This window comes from Lissotriton helveticus, chromosome 2_2 (assembly GCF_964261635.1).
Source record: "Lissotriton helveticus chromosome 2_2, aLisHel1.1, whole genome shotgun sequence".
Taxonomy (NCBI): domain Eukaryota; kingdom Metazoa; phylum Chordata; class Amphibia; order Caudata; family Salamandridae; genus Lissotriton; species Lissotriton helveticus.
This window is the reverse complement of record NC_136060.1, coordinates 223,511,876-223,527,546: the sequence shown is the minus strand read 5'-3', so window position 1 is coordinate 223,527,546 and position 15,671 is coordinate 223,511,876.

The following is a 15,671-nucleotide window of genomic DNA, read 5'->3' as shown; positions in this document are numbered from 1 at the left end:
TGTCAGCCCCTCTGCTGTGGGTGGCAAAATCCGGGCAGCCCGGGCAGCCCCCTGTTGGTCCTCCGAAGCTCGCTCCCATCTGTAATCGGCATGTTTAAAATTAGCAGTTTTCCCTGACCGGAGATATGCTTCCCTATTGGGGGTGACGCTTTCTCTGCCCTTCCCTTCCATTTCTATTCCTGAGATACTGTCGTCCACACTTGACTCTGTTTTAGACCCCTGCCCTGAGCCCAATCCAGACCATGTTGCATCAGAAAATGAATAGAAATCATTTGTCTCAGAGTCTACTTCTCTCTCCTTACGAAGCTTGGGGGGCCTTTTGCCTTCTTTTTCTTTTTCTTTTTCCCCTTCTTTTACCCCAACCATTGGGGTTACTGGGAGACCCACACTTTCCTCCTGCTGTGCCCCCATCTCATTGCTTGTTTCAACAGAGCTAGTATCCCCAGAGGCTCCTGGAGAATCAATATTCCCATCCACATTTTTTGTTATGTTTGTAGGGGTTACAGCTTGAACCTGCGACCCCTGTAAGGTGACAATCCGAGTGGGACCTGATTCCTGTATCTCCCCTGCCCCCAGCGGTGGCTTACCAGTGAGTTTCTGTCCTTTAGCAGCCTCCTCTTTATTGCTGTTAAGCTGATCCTTCATTACGGAGTGCCGAAAAAGATCGACGATGGTTGTGGTCCTTACCGGCTGGGGCTGCGCTTCCACACCCCTCCCATTTCTGTCCTGGGCATTCTCCATCCGTAGGCGCTGCTGTCTTTGTCCCTGTGCGGGCGGAATCGGATATGACTCTGCAGAGTTTTCACTCATGACCTGCCTCGAAGATTCCACTGCTGCCGGCTGCACCTGCCCGCTTTTGACCTTTGGTCCATCGCCTCACTCTCCCCGCCTCGATCCTTCAAAGTAGTTGGGATTACCTTTGATGGCTCTCCAGTGCCCCGCACCCGGACCAACTCCGCCTCCAATCCATGGAAGCCGACAATCAGGCGCTCAGTGTTCCATACAAGTACAGCGGCTCCCCTCTGGATCTCCAGTAAGTTCTGCACCGTTATGGGGGTGGTGTCATAGGGGTATAGCTCCATTCGGGTCCGTTATTCACCATTCATTAAGCATTAGCTGCCATCTCTGGGGAAGACTACCACCGGCCGAGCTCACTCAGCCGCCATCTTGCCGCTATGTAAACGTATACCTTTTTAGGATTCCTATGCATGTGTACAAAGCATTTCCTAAATGTGAATTTCCTTGATTTAGCATATCCCAAATAGTAATTTCCTCATAGGAAATGGCCACATTGGAAATGCTAAACTGTCCCATTGGAAAAAAATGGCATGGGATTTCATATTTGCGATTTCCAAATAGCGATTCCCACTTTGCAGGAACTATTAGAAAATTGGATATTTCATACATATCATTTTGCATTTCCTAAATAGCAATTTCGAAGGAGTCACTATTTAGGAATTGTAAAAGTGCGTTTTTGTACATCTGGCACTCAGTTCCGAAATTAGCACTTTAACTTTATTGATGTCTTCTTTTAAAAGGGAGAGTGGGGAGGTAAACAAATCACTCCACCCAAAGGCTTTGTCAGTGATATGGATGTTTGACGTTACAACGCATACTTTTACCACGCATACCTTTACAACGCGGTTTTTACATCGCATACCATTACAACGCATAGCGCTTTTGGGTGTTGGATAGTGAATAGTTTAATTTACTATTCCAACTCCAGTCCCCAAGGACACTAGGGAAGGTTATTGGATAGTAAATTAACCTATTCCCTATCCTAGAGCGCCCCCCAGAGCAATGGGTTGTAATAGTTTGCGTTGTAAAAGTTGCGTTGTAATGGTAGTTCGTTGTAAAAGTTTTGTTGTAGAGGTTGTATACCCGGTGATATACACATACTTTAGCCACGGTATAGACATACCCTTTTCACATTCTGTTAAGAGATGCATGACTGTTAGTCCAAACAGACAACCATAGAATTAAGGGGGCAGCTTTAGCATAGTCCAACTCCAGTTCCTCATGAGTGAGGAAATGAGGTGTAGAGGGAGAGAGACCAAGAAACCATGGGCACAATCTACTCTCCTCCACCCGGACCTTAGTATCATCTCGATATGCCCAAATTACAGGGCTGTATGTCCAAACTGGTAGGTATAGGTGTATTTGCTGACAGTTAGATGGAGATTAAGGCATTGCTTTACAGAGCCAATGCCTTCTCTGAACCCGTACTGAGCAGAGGAGAGCAATGATTGCTCGCAATCCAGTCTTCAATTTTCCTTAGAACAATTTGGCCACTAATTTTAACAGTTGAGTCTAATAACGATATTGGATGATAACAGTGAGGCTATGATCTGCAGCCCTTTTTAAAGAAAGGAACTATTACTGCTGAGTGCAATTAAGTTTGAACACCACTCAATACTGCAGAATTTATTAAATTAGTTATAACGGCAGCCCAAACATCCAAGTTATTCTTATAAAGGTCCATCTGGACCACACTTAGTCACAGTCCTTTCCCAGAGGGGCTAGAGCTATTGCCTCACTTACTTCGACAAGGCCAATCTGATGTATAAGGGGTAGCCTTCAATGACACCACGGTACACCAACATGATCATTTGGGTAAGAATAAATTGCTTGAAAGTGCTTGATCCATTGTTTGCTCTTTCAAGTCAATGATGATGTCTTCACAGATTCCACATCTGGTAAAAGTGACCGTAGTGGCATCTTTCCAACCGGATGTGATAATTTGCATTGCAATAGAAAAAAGCAATTAGACAAACTTTTTAAAACAAATATGGTTCTCAAACCATATCTGTGAAGAGATATCCAGAAAAAATTTCAATATATCCAAAGGGAGAGCAATAGAACAAATGGTTGAGACTTTTGCCCAACTTGCAACCAGAAGGTGTTAACAGATGGACAATTAAAAAACATATGCACAACGTTTCCGGTCTCTGTTCCAAAATTCCCACATCCATGATGAGGTTATATTTATGAATGGAGGTCAGTGGCAGCTGGTGACATTTCAAAGTGGTGAGGTGTAAAAGTTGGGGGTGAATTTTACGTATATTTGACCCAGCCCTTAATGCATCTGTGAATACCCTAAATTTAAACTGGTTCAATTATTATCCTTAACTCCAGCAAACAATATCTTAACGAAAAATAAAGGGGCTTTCAAAGCAACAAGCAGTTTCTTTGATGCACTCTCCTCATGTAATCACATGAGTGTTTTCAATGGAACAAGTGCATTTTAAGATCAGATTTGACAATAACACTTATAATGTTAAATGAATAACGATAGTTAACCAGTAAGTTAGCAACCATGTAATTCTGCAGAGTGTGTTGTAGATGACTCTTTCGCTACTTGCTTAGGCGTCAGAGGCTTTGAGAAGGTCCAAAGACAAACATGCTCATGTCCCCTCTTAAACCTTTGATATCAAAAGTTGTTTTGCTGTTAATTGATCAGAAAACCTCTTATCTGCCTCACACAGCCAGCTCCACAGAAGGCTATTAGAATGTATTGCGCAGTATAAGTTGAATAAGGGTTACAACCACCTTGGGCCCTGTTACTTACCTGTGCCCTTGGTCCGCTGCCACTCTTTAAGCAGTATGTGTGGCGCACATGCCGGAGGACTGCAGTCCGTGCACACCACCAGTCCCAAAGTGCTGGAACATTCTGTAAATACAAATCACCAATTCAGGAGGCACGCAGAAGCATTAGCTGTGTATCTAATCACAGCATGCTCCTTTGCCGTGTGACCTGATGTCACAGAGTCATGAGTTGCAAGTCTTGTGATTCTGTGACGTTAGGTCACATGCTCAGATTGACAAGCAGCCCCAGAGTGCAGGCCTGGTGCCATCAAACCTGGGGCTGCTTTAAAATACAACGCTGCTTCATGTCATTGGTGGGTGGTCCCTGAGGACCGCTGCGTATTGCAGACCAGGGCGGGTGCCATGCCAGCCCTTTTTCTCCTGGCTGCACCTGCGATCAGGCAGCACATGCGCAATAGCTCATATGCCTCCTAACACTGCCGGACTTCCTGGCTTGTTACTGGTAGAAAGCGTAACACAGTCAGAAGGCCCAACCATTTCAAATGGAATATGGATGGTAATTGCTCTTTGTAATTACCATTCACATTACTCAAAATATTAGGAAGGGCAGAGCCCCTACGCCCAGCACCAGCGGCTGCTTCTGAGGGAGGTAGGGATTAGATGTAACTTTTTGTAGAAATAGTACAATGGTTTTGTGGTGCTAGTTGAACAAGTGGTGGAATGAATTTGAAACCAAATCTTATCCCAAGTTTAAAGAAAAAAAGTACAATTTGAGTTTGATTCCTATTGTAACTCCACTTTTTAGGGATATATTCAAGATGTTTGAAAATATAGGATGCTTTAACTTCAAGGTAAAAATTGAAAATACAGGAGGTGTTTGGAGGGAAGGGGAAGCTTCAGTCATGAGAACAGACATATTTTATTAGATCATCTTTTTCAACAATCCATATCTGAGTGTAGGAATGGTGGTAATATATTTACGCTGAAGTCCTGTAAAGGAGAGAAAAAGAGTGCCCATTAGTAACTCTTTGAGGTGAAAAATACTATCTACCACCCAGTCTTTCCAAACAAACAATCAATCATTTGATAATGTAATATGTTTGGTGTACCATAAAAGAGATTCCAGAAAAAGGGTGACAGTGTTTGGGTGAGAATAGGTTGTGCCAGGAGAATCAAGTTCATCATGTTGGGAGATTAGAGAAATATTGTAGGCTGTGAGATATAAACCACATTCTTAAAGTTAAAAGAACCAATCAACAAGTCAAACAGTAAAATGAACATCATCATCACTGGAAAATTGAGGCCAAATATTTTCAGTGTAAAAGCAAAATGATACTTCCCAAGATCAGTAAAATGTACCCCACCCAAACCTTTAGATTTATGTAGATCATCTAGTGAGGTATGTGGTTTTGTTCCATATAAACTTACTCATAAGACGGTTTTCAAAAACATCTGAGGGAGTTTCACAGGGAGCATTGATAAATAAAACGTACCAACTGAATGCATCTTCTTTTTGATGAAGTCTAATCTGCCCCACCACAATAAAAACAAAAGTGACCATTCCTCAGACATATTAAAGATTGTATGATTAACATCATTCAAATTAAGATGAGTTTCTTTGACTGAATTGGAATATATAATTCCCAAGCACTTTTTGAGTTCCATGTGAATCCAGAATTTATAAACATTTTTTTTAAACATGACTTATTTAAGGGCATGACTATTGACTTTTCAATCTGTAGTTTAGTACCAGATATATTCGACTCCTTATTTAACAGATTAAAAAATTCAGGAATAGAGGTATGTCGGTCTGAGAAATAAAGCAAGACATTGTCAGCACATACAGTGCATTTAACTTCTATTTCTTTATGCTTAAGTCCATGCAAGGAAGGTGACTGACGGCAGGTTACTAAAAACGGCACCAAGGATAAACTAAACAATAGCGGTGACAATAGACAACCCTTTTGCATGCTTCTATGTGAGTTGAAATAAGGAGCCTGAAGACCATTAACATATATAGATGTTTTGGGTGAAGCATAAAATAGGTTGATGTATTTTAAAAATCAAAAAACCATGCCATTTTAAAGATGCATCATAAAATGCTAATTCACATATCCAAAGGCATTTTTTACATCTAATGTTATAGCTGCATAAGGGATGTCGCTTTTCGATGCAAGGTGTACAATATCTAAAAATGCCCTAGAATTATCTGTCATGTATCTGTCCTTCACAAAACCTGATTACTCTATTCCAACCAAATCCAGGATAAAAACATTAAAACACAGGGCCAAAGTTTTTACAAAAATCTTTAAATCTGAATTGATGGGAGTTAACGGTCTATAGTTGCAGCAGCTAGATACATTTATGTCTGTCTTGGGAAGTAAGCAAAGCATAGTTTCAAAAGAACCAAGAGCATTATTTTTAGAAAGAAAATAATGAAATAAATATAATAAAGATAATAGTTGTGCAACCAAGATATGTCAAAATATGTCAAGAGTTGCTGTAATCTCAGTAAAGGAAATATCATTATCTAAGGCAGAAAGATCCACTAACTGATTTTGATGTTTAGGAAGAGAATCAATAAAAGTGTCTAAAGCCTCTATTGATGGCACATTTTCTGGTGTATATAATGTCTGTTAATGATCTTTAAAGCAGTTCAATGTTTGGGAATCTTTGTTTAGTAACCTTTTTTTTCAATAATGGTGTTTATTTTTGACTTCTGTGTCTTTACTTTCAAGTCACTAATTGTTAATAACATACCAGGTGCCGCTTCAACTGACATTTTGTGTAAATCCACTTTGGTCTGAATGAGCCATTTTAGCGTGATTTTTGTCACTGGAAGTTTAATAATCATGTTTAAGATGTTTACTTGAAGCTAGTATAAGGGATGGTTCCTTAAGGGTCTTCTGCTTCTTAATCACAACACAATCTATCATGTAGCCTCTGCCAGTTCAAATAAAGGCATCCCATACACAAGTAAATACAGTACCACAAAAAAATATTAGTGTCCAAAAATGTGGTAACTGTTTTTTTTAACCGTTTCATAAAAATGTTATATCTTAACAGCCTATTATTTTAAACACCATCTATTAGAACGGGAGACATTCGGCAATCAGTATAGATCACCTATGATCTGTGCATGATTAGAAACCAAAATAGGGTCTGTTTCAGCATTGACTAAAGTGATAAGTAGATTATGTGTTAGGAAGACATAATCTATCCTATATTTAAAATGATGGACCAGAGTATAGAAAGTATATTCCATGTCATCCAGATTATACACCCTCCATGCATCTATTAACCCTCTGGACGGAATGAATTTCCTAAAACCTTTTTACATTTTGTTAGGTACATAGCATAGGCGTTCTGTCTAAGAAGGTAGCCATATGAGATCCAGTAATTTCTAACAGTCCATACCAATGGGACAAAATACAGTAAAAATTAATATAGAAATATCAATTATATTGAGGGGTATGAGAATCCATCAGTCCCACTCATCCCTCAGTTCTTTCTCAAACACCCAGAGGAACAGTCTTGTGGAACATAACAACAACAACATTCTTATTATTATTCGCAAGGGGAGCAAATACTGTGTCCCACCTAATTCTCTTTTGATAGTGAATATACTTGTCCGCAAGGTGAATTTCTTGTGAAAGGGCAACTTAACATTTTAACCTGGAGAGATGTGTGAAAATGATTTGCTTCTTAATAGAGTTATGCAAACTTTTCACATTCCAGGAAGCAATGTGAAGGTTATTCTCTGTATGTATAAAAATTGAAAGGATACATAATAAAAATATTAGAACATTCAAAAGAGAAAACAGGCTGTAACCGAAATACAATCATTGTGGCATTTACATAAAAAGACATATTTAAGATGATAAAAGAAATAACAATACCATAGAGTAAGAAAAAATTAAATAGAAGAAGAAAAATACCCGTAATATGATTAGAAAAGAAGAGACGGTGAGAAGCTGAAGAGGCTTTAACTATGATGTGGGGAAAGAAAGTAAAACACACAATGCAATGGTGGGATGCTGAAATGCAGGGAAGATGGACATTTAGCAAAATGTATGAAAAGGTATAGAGAAAATGAAAAAACAATACAAAGAGCAATGTTTAAAAAGAATCCCTAATGATAGTAGGAGCATTGACCAGTGTAGACTAAACATATTCTACATGCGTTCAAGGGCAGGCAGACACATTAAACACAGGAGAGACTTAGGGCAGGGATCCCACAGATAAAATCAAAACTCCTGTTGAAAACAAAAACAAGAAAACAAAATATCTGTAACACAACCAGTATTATTAGAAAATGCAACTAATGGATTCAACCAGCAAAAGATTTCTTCTCCCTTGTGAAGATGTATGAATTACTTAAGTTCAGCTGGAGATTCAAATGGTGACAGTTTTATACTTGCAGGTGACTTTAAACAGGCAGGGTTGTACAAAACCATGCACACAAAATTTGGAGCTTAGAGGGAAAAATAGGTCCAGGTCGCCCTCCACTCAATACGTTACAAATACAAAAATGACCTAGACCTAGGGCAATCAATTTATTTCATACGACTTGGGTATCTCATGTCATATTGTTTTAACAGCAGCCACCCGTTTCATACTATACAGGGTTGGGGATACACCAGTCAATAGCCCATCTTAAAAACGCCTGTCTCCTTATATACAACAGTACTACTACCCACACCAACATGTGCAGAAAAAAATGTGAGCAAGCGTGATAACACCTCACGGGCGCACCACCAATGGGACCCCTGGCTGGTACTCACCAGGATGGCCCTGTTATCATCATCGGTGCTATCACGCTAAACGGAAACGTGTCCAACCAAAAAATGTTAATAGTGGTGAGTGCAGTGGAACAATACAGACAACACAAACATATAGTGAAATAATACCACATATATAAAAACGCAAAAAGCATGAACAGACAACTTTATTCTTGTTCTAATATACTAAATGCTCTCAATTAAAAAAGTGAAAATGGCTACTCATTATAGAGCGACTATCTACTTGCCAACATGTTTCATTGCCTTAGTATCTATCAGGCAATTTCTTCAGGGCATATCTTTATTCGCCACTGCTTAGGACACCAGGGTTGTAGATACTGTTGTAAAGAAAAACCAAATATGTGTGTCACTCATCTAGCCTTAACGTGTGCAATCATATTGCCAAAACGCACCACAAGCACAGCCATTATCATATTTACCCTCACTCAGCAGATGTGTCTCCTACCAGCCGAGAGGTGTTTAAAACAAATTCCAGAGAACTCCAATCGTGAGTTCACGTGGTCTCTCCTTGCGCGATGAATCACTGTAAAACATCGCAGTCATGTTCTAATACGCTATTAAAAATCGTTTCTACAGACCTGCACTTCTAAAGCTCTTCCCTACGTGCTTTTCAAGTATATTACCGCCAAACGGAGGATCGCCGGCTTTCTATCGTCCCTCGAGCGAAGTGCCGGTTGTTCGTTCACTATTTACATACTACAAAACCTGATTGGTTCCCATGCTCTCGCGATAACACGCGGCCATATTGGATTGGGAGTCATCCCATTGCTTATCATTCCAGGGGATGCAACTCTCGGCCAGTATCACGGGATCAAGGTATCCGTTTCCTTGGTTTCCCCAAAAAAAATATACTTTGCACGGCTTTCACCCTGTTTGCAATTAGAGCTAGCCGATATTTATAACACGGGTACAATCGGGGCCCCGATTGCTGGTTACCAAGATCGTAGCTAAATCCCATGCTACCATATGTAAAGTTTTTTGTTGGGATATAGATCCATTAATCATTAGCTTGTCAAGGATACGAGTGGGGTTCATATAATCTTGTCCTACCATACCGGAGTTCTACTATGTCTAGGTGCTAGTAATATCAGTGTATTAAGTTCTATGTATCCCTCATTATATGTTGTTTTTATTTGAAAGGTTCGTATAGTCCTGTCCATATAGTTTTGTCTGATATAGCCAGATGTTACTCATATGTTTGATTCACCACTGATATGTTATTATTATCATCACATACTGCACCATCAAATAAAACGTGCACAAGAGTATGCTGCTTGATGTATAGTTCGCGCAATACCCTCACAGACGCAGAACATCACAAGGGAGATCAACGTAGCTTATTCCATTCGAGGAGTTCATTCAACCCTCTTTCTTCACTTTTCTCATTATATATCCATCTTGCTTCTTTTGTTGTTAATATTCTTTCAATTGTTTGTGGATCTCCTTTGACTTTCTCCAATACCACCCATGTAAACGTATGTTTGTTCCTTTGGCAATGCTGGACAAGTTTTGTCGTCAATTTTCCCATTCTGATCGTACTTAGGTGTTCCTGTATTCGCAGTTTTATTTTTCGTGTGGTTAAACCGATATATTGCAGGCCACATTCGCATTGGAGTCTATAAACCACATTGGTGGTATTGCAATTGCTGAATTGGCCCAACCACCACGTTTTGCCAGATTGAAGTGTAATGCTCAGTGTTTTTTCAGTCAGGGAACATACAGAACAAGTTCCGTATGGATAATGGCCCTTGGGGATGTTGCTCTCACTACCTTCAGTATGTTGTTTTTCCTTTGTGTGCACCAGCTTGTCTTTCAAGTTGCAGGCTCTTTTGAAGGAGAAACGTGGGGAGGCATCTTAAAATCGTTGTTCGATAATAATGCCCAGTGTTTCCTGATCGATTGACGCACTTTTGTCCCAAGGGGGTCAAATTTCATAATGACAGGAATACACTCTTCTCTTTCCCTCCTATTGGACTCCAGCAACACACTCCTGGGCGTGTTCAGAGCTCTTTTTCTCGCCTGTTTGACCACTCTTGGTGGATAGTCTCTAGCCTTCAATTTCTCACTCAGAGTTATAGATTGTTCATTATAGTCTGCAGTAGATGAACAGTTTCTGCGGTATCTAAGAAACTGGCCCACCGGCAGATTATCCCTCAAAGCCCTCGGATGGTATGACTTGTATGATAATAGGGAGTTTCTGTCGGTGGGTTTTTGATGAACACAGGTTCTTAAAACGTTCTCTGTGGCTTCAATATCTAGATCCAGATATACAGCCCTACTGTTGTAATTGTAATTGTAATTGTAAGATAGTTTTTATAGAGCGCATACTATCGCTCCAAGGAGCATCTTGGCGCTGTGATTCCGTAGCCTAGAATGGTGGGCCGGAGATACTACTCACATCAATTTCAAAGTACCTGAAGGTTTATTTGAGCCTAGACTAACTGTTTACTAACCGTGTCTGGTAGATTAAAAATCCAGGTTTTCAGGGCTTTCCTGAATTCGATTTCAGTGGGGGTTTGCCGTAGGCTTTGTGGGAGTTTATTCCAGGCTTTAGTACCAAGGACGGCAAGAGATCTTCCTCCTTTTGTGGCTAGTCTAAATCTGGGGACTGTTAGGAGACACATGTCTGATGACCTCAAGTTCCGACTAGGTATGTACGGCTTGAACCGTGGGAGCAGATATTTAGGCCCTTTTTTGTAGTATGCTCTAAAGGTAATTACCAGTATCTTAAAGAGCACTCGCTTATGTATGGGGAGCCAGTGTAACTGTTTTAAGGCAGCAGAAGCAGAAGACCTCCTTGGAAGATTAAGCACCAGGCGTGCCGCAGCATTTTGGACAACCTGCAACCTGTGCAGGGTAGATCTATTCACTCCTGCGTATATGCTGTTGCAGTAGTCTAAACGTGATAAAATTAGTGCCACTGCAACTGTCTTTTTTGCTTCCAAAGGGATAAAGTTGAAAAACTTTCGAAGACCGCGTATGATGTTGAAACAGGATCCTGCCACTGCATTCACTTGTTGTTTAAAACAGAGTTTTTCATCAAATCTGACTCCCAGGTTACGTGCGGATAGTACTGTTTTTGGCGGAATTTCCTCATTAGGGGGCCACCATAGCTGGGGGGAAAACAGATTTTGGGGACCCACAGGGAGAATTTCAGTCTTGCCCGTGTTACATTTCAGATGGTTAGTCTTCATCCAGTTAAAGGTTGCGGTGAGGCATTTTCCAAGATTCTCCTCCGCTCTTGTAGATTTGCTGTCTAAAACTAAGATGAGCTGAGTATCATCTGCGTATGATACTGTATTGATGTTAAATGATGTTATTAGCTCAACTAGAGGTGTCATATATAGATTAAACAGCACCGGGCTTAGCCTTGATCCCTGGGGTACACCTGTTGGATTAGATTTTTTGCTGATAGATACTGTCCCAGGACAGTAGTCTGTTTCCTGTCTGCAAGGAGATTTTCCATCCATGCCAAGGCCGTGCCCCCTATGCCCACCGTAACCAAACGGTTGATCAGTATCTCATGCGAGATCGTGTCGAAGGCCGCCGACAGATCCAGGAGAACAAGGACTGCCCTGTCCCCCTGGTCCATGGCGGCCCTCAGTGTCTCCGTTGTGTAGAGGAGAGCTGATTCCGTTGAGTGGGCGGCTCTGAAACCCGATTGGTTGTGGTGTAACAGATCCTCATCCTCCAGAAATTTTGTCAGTTGTTTGTTTACAACTGCCTCGGTGAGTTTGAAGAGAAACGGTAGTAATGAGATTGGCCGTAAGTTTGATAAGGTGGTGGGATCGGCCATCGCTTTCTTCTGTAGGGGTTTGACCGCCGCTAACTTCCATTCCTGAGGGATTTTAGCTGATGTAAGAGAGGAGTTTATTATGTTATTTATAATCGGGTTCACTAGATCAATCAAAGAGTGTAGTATCTTGGGGGGGCATGGATCAAAAGGGGAACCGGATCTTCCAGTCAAGATTGCCTGGCGGCTGTCTTCCAGACTAATTGGCAGAAATTCATTCAGCCCTGCCTTTCTGGTATCTGGATCTGATGTTCCTATTTTATATCCCAACAATGGTGTGGGGAAGGCTTTTGTGAGGTCCTGGACCTTTGCTTCAAAATAGATCGCAATGGAGTCACAGAGGGTCTGAGAGGGGGGGATTTCTTGTCTGGTAATCTTTGGATTCAGGAAGTCATCCACTATTTTAAAGATCTCCTTCTGCTTATTTTCTGCCGACGAAATTGCCTCAGAGAAGAATGCTTTTTTGGCGTTTTTAATCAGCACATGATACTGATTTCTTGCTTCTTTGTAAATTTGTCGTTCTTCTATTGTGTATGAGTGTCTCCATTTCCTCTCCAATAGTCTGACCTCAACACGCTTCTCTCTAGGAGATTGTGAGAACCAGGGTGCTATTTTTTTCTTTTTCTTAGACATGTTCTTAGATCCTTTAGTGCTAATTTGTTCTAGGCTGGTCGTAATCCAGTGATTAAAGGTCTCATTGTCTACCTCAGTGTCCCCCGTCAAGGTAGGTTTGCCCTGTTTCATAAGATCCCGAAAGTCTGGGTCCTGACTAATTTTGCTCCAGTCGTATTTATTTTGGGGAGGTACAGTTAGCTGCCTTTTATTCGCTGGTTCCTTTGCTATAGTTAGTTCCAAGGGAATCAGCGAGTGGTCAGTCCATGTCTGGGGGCATGGTTTATTTGCCTTAAGGGTCATTAGATTTGTACAGATACAGTCTAACATATGACCAGCTTCATGAGTAGGGTCTCTGTTTAATAACGATAGCCCCCACATATTGAGAAGTTCTAGAAACTCCCTAGTATTAGGGTCGGTAATTGTGTCCAAGTGAAAGTTTATATCACCCAGAATAGTGAAATTTGCATATTTGGGGATGATATTACTGAATGTTTCGGTAAAACTCTCCAGAAACTCCTTATGAGAGCCGGGAGGGCGATATATCAGAGCTCCGGAGAAGATATTAGATTCATGTGTGTGAAGGCAGAAACCTAGACACTCTGCTCCTTTTACGTCAGGGAGGTCGAAGGTGGTACACTTTATGGAATCTCGGTGCACAATAGCAATTCCTCCTCCTTGTTTAATGTGCCTGTCAGAGCGTTGGATATGATAACCCTGTGGTAAGGTATTAACCACATCGGGGGTGCACCAATCCTTCAGCCACGTTTCTGTGATGAAGAGCCAATCGAGGTCATTCTCTTCGATCATATCGTGGATATGTGCGGCATGTTTACACATGGATCTAACATTGATTAAGCCTCCCTTCATAGTTTTGGAAGGTCGGGAAGTGGTTTTACAGTTATCAGGGATTATAAGCGGGCCGCAGTAACTACAGAGAATCAAACCCTGACAGTTAGCAACATTTATGGTATTTAGACATTTCTCATTGGTAATGTTTAATGAGAGTAGCTCCTCTCTTGTGTATGGAGTTGTAGGAACATTTTGACCAGGGGGAGGGGCCCTGTGCCCGGCCGTGACACGGACGGGCACAGACGGGCTTACCTCTGGCGCACCTCCGGCGCGAATGCGGCGCGCCCGCTGAACGCGTCCGCTGCGCGGAGCCATGGCCTTTTGATTATATACCGGTGACTCACCCAAGATGGCCGCCGTAGTCACTTCCACCCGAGTCCCTGGAATCCCAGCCCTAAAATCGGCTGAAAATTCGGGGGGGAGGCAGCGCTTGCTAGGTATTACAAACTAAAGTGCAAATGTGCTTTTAAAATTGTCATCTACACCCTTACTTCAGTGCGATTTCAGCGTCGCAATTAAATCGGCGCGCTGGTGCTGGGGAGGGGAGCGGACACACAGGGCAAGTGCTAAAATTACAGGAAAGGTTTTAGGTTAAAAGAGAACTGCCCGGCTCAAGCCTCAGGCGAAAAATTATGCTGTAGTCTCGAGAACTGAGCTCCTGCTTTACTTATATACCGGTGACTCACCCAAGATGGCCGCAGTAGTCACTTCCACCCGAGTCCCTAGAATCCCAGCCCTAAAATCGGCTGGAAATTCGGGGGGGAGGCAGCGCTTGCTAGGTATTACAAACTAAAGTGCAAATGTGCTTTTAAAATTGTCATCTACACCCTTACTTCGGTGCGATTTCAGCGTCGCAATTAAATCGGCGCGCTGGTGCTGGGGTTGTAAGTCCAGGTAAAACGAAGGCTCTGATCTTGTGTGTTCAACCAACACACAAGATCAGAGCCTTCGCCTAGATATTGAAGCCACAGAGAACGTGCAAAAGGTTGATACCTTGCTGATACAACCCTGTGGTCGTAGCAGCATAATCCACCCCCAATGTTAGGTATGGGTAAGTCAGGATTTTAGCAGACGTTAGTTTTTGGAGAAAATAGCAGTTTTCTCCAAAAACTAACGTCTGCTAAAATGCTGTGGCAGCCTTGTAAATATTGCGATGTGCACATCAGCAATATTTGCAAGGCTGTACTGCCCAGTGACGCCCACTTTGCATCTCATTAGCGATGCAAAGGGAGGCGTCTGGAAAAAGGGTGCTAACATGCGATTATGCATGTTAGCACCCTCTTGTAAATAGGGCGATAGTTTTATCTCCGCATTTTTGGCTTTTAAAGCCAAAAAAGCGGAGATAAAGCCCTTATTTATATGCCCCAGGTATTTATTTTCCGTTTTTCATCTTTTGCCATATGGTTTGCCTCATTAGGGTCATGTTGGTTTCCATTTTTAATTAATGTAATCCATCCTCCCCTGGCTCGATCATGGTACTATTGGCCCTGAAGGTACATTGGGTGTTTCTTTCCAGTTTGTTGTATCATTTTAATACATGCTCTGCCACATGGTTTGGAACTTCAGAGTCAAGTTTCTTTTTTTAATTAATTTACACACTTTATGCCAGCCTCCCCGATGAGTGACAGAAGCCATTCTTTCCCATTTTCATAATTTTCTACTACAATTTCTGCCTTATGGATTAGGTGCTCTGAGAGAAAGGTTAACAGTTTTAATAAATGTAATCAATTTTTTCCAGCTTGGCTGTGGCTTAAATGAGGTCCCAGGGGCCATGGAGGTGTACTGTAGTTCCTATATTCCCAATAGGCTCTGCGCATTGGAATATTATATCCTATAGAATTGACGTAGGACTTATGTCGACTAGGTCTCTATCGAATAGATTAAACTTAATTGTGAGTGCCAGCTAGCTCAGAGGTCACTAGAAACTTTCTCGAATAAACAAGAAGGGATTAGTTTCTGACAACCGCATAAACATGACAACTTTGTTTCCCCCAGAATAAACGTATCTTCAGAGTCGTTTAAACAATAGATAGATATTTCACTCAGTAAATCGTGCATGCTTCGTT